The following is a 2011-nucleotide window of genomic DNA, read 5'->3' as shown; positions in this document are numbered from 1 at the left end:
GCGTCATCGTGTGGGTTGTTATTGTCATAATTTAGAAATCTTTTGAAATCTTTGTTATTGTTTGTCTGAGCATGGAGGTAAAAGAGAGAATGGTCTGAGAAATTTCATAATATGGAAACATTTTGAATATCTTTTCAAGATTCTAAATAATTCCCTGGTTTTGTAAAATGGTTGAAATATTCCTGATGTGGAATATGACATTTCCAATTGTTTCTAAAAAATATTTACCATTTTTTACCATTATTTCTAACATTTTGTAAATAGGTCAGTGGGCTGGGAAGGAAGTAATTCACACATCCCTGTGAAGTACAGGCTAGTCTGCCTGGGTGTCAGGCATTCATGCCTTACAACAAAAGAGCCACCAGTGTCCAGCGAAATCTAAAAATATACAGAAGAAGACAGAAGAGTGGGATTAGCACCTACTTTTATGGGGGCAATTACCCACATCTACCATCTGGTTATTTGTTTGAAATATTTCAAATAGTGAAAGAAACACATGGATAGCTCAAATCTATTCTAAATAAAGAGATCTTTGTACAGCCACTTTCAAAATGTTTCAGAAATATCTAATAATATTCAAATTTTAATTTTCAAATTGTTAAAAAATTTAGAACTTTTGTTACTGGGGTATTCTTTTCTTACAAACATGAAGAAAAAAGCCACACGGTGACACGGACTCTAAGCTAGTCATGGCACCAAAAGAGACCGTAAATCAACAATATTTGACATACATTTTATTGTAATTCTTAAACTTTCCATGCCACAATCTTAAAATTTTCAGGATCTTAGGATCAAACAGTTTGCCACAAAGGTCTTTAATTTCATCTTTTTGTGTACAAAAGTTAACACATTGTTGCTAATTACGCTAATAAGTAGCCATAGTCTGTGTAACGCAAACTCTGCCGTCCGCGGCTTTAGTGGCCCCTTCCCGCAGAGTTTGTGTAGTCTCCACCAGACTTCTTTTGCGGGGTGAATAAATCGTAGAAATTGGCCTAAAAAGGCTCGACAGGGAAATGGAGCTTCTCTGGCCGGCTACAGTCTCTGGCCAATTAATACTTTTTAGGCCGATTTCTACGATTTATTCACCCCGCAAAAGAAGTCTGGTGGAGACTACATCCAGCCGACCCCCGAGGGGCCACTAAAGCCGCGGACGGCAGAGATTTGCGAAAGGAAGAGTTCTGATCAGAAGAATCTACTCTGTAACAATCCTTGGCGCCCCCTATTTTTAGTGTGACTTATATGCAAAGATCTGACCAAAATACAATTATAATGAAAAGGCTTTTTGGAATGAAAATTAATTACGCGTAGCTTTAAGAATCACTGGACAAGAGGGGAAGAAACCTAGGCGAAAAAAATCTGTTTTTTTCTCTCCCACCCCCACAACAGTAGTGTGGTCGCCCATGCTAGAAACTCTGGTGAGAGATTTGACAGTGTTACCGCGTGCACTGAAAACATATATAGGTTTAGAAATGATAGGGGTTTTGGAAACACCACTTCCTGTTTTCATATGATAGGGGTTTTGGAAACACCACTTTTTGTGAACAACATGGTTTTCATATGATGGGGGTTTTGGAAACACCACTTTTTGTGAACAATATATGTTTTGGAATTATATGTATTTAAGATATATATATTGTTTTGAAAAGTGTATATATATTTTCTTCTTAAGCATATATGTTTTACAATTGTATGTATTTACTATACATATATTGTTTTGAAAAGTGTATATATATTCTTATTAAACATATATGTTTTACAATTGTATGTATTTTAAATATATATATCGTATTTTTGACAGTGTTCCTGCTTCGTAATTTTGGCAATTTTTTTTTCTTCTGACGACTTTGCAAACCCACGTCAGAGCAATTAATTTTTCGATGGTGTTTTTAGGTTTTATTCCTTTCTTCAGCAAAAACAATTTTTGGCTGCACTATTTTTAATACAGGATATGTGGTGAATAAGTAACCTATGTCCTTGCACACACAGGCAAGTACAGGAGTATTGAGTACAG

The sequence above is a fragment of the Branchiostoma belcheri genome, unplaced genomic scaffold (genome assembly GCF_001625305.1).
Source record: "Branchiostoma belcheri isolate BF01 breed outbred unplaced genomic scaffold, Haploidv18h27 scaffold14, whole genome shotgun sequence".
Classification (NCBI taxonomy): domain Eukaryota; kingdom Metazoa; phylum Chordata; class Leptocardii; order Amphioxiformes; family Branchiostomatidae; genus Branchiostoma; species Branchiostoma belcheri.
This window is presented reverse-complemented; position numbering follows the sequence as displayed.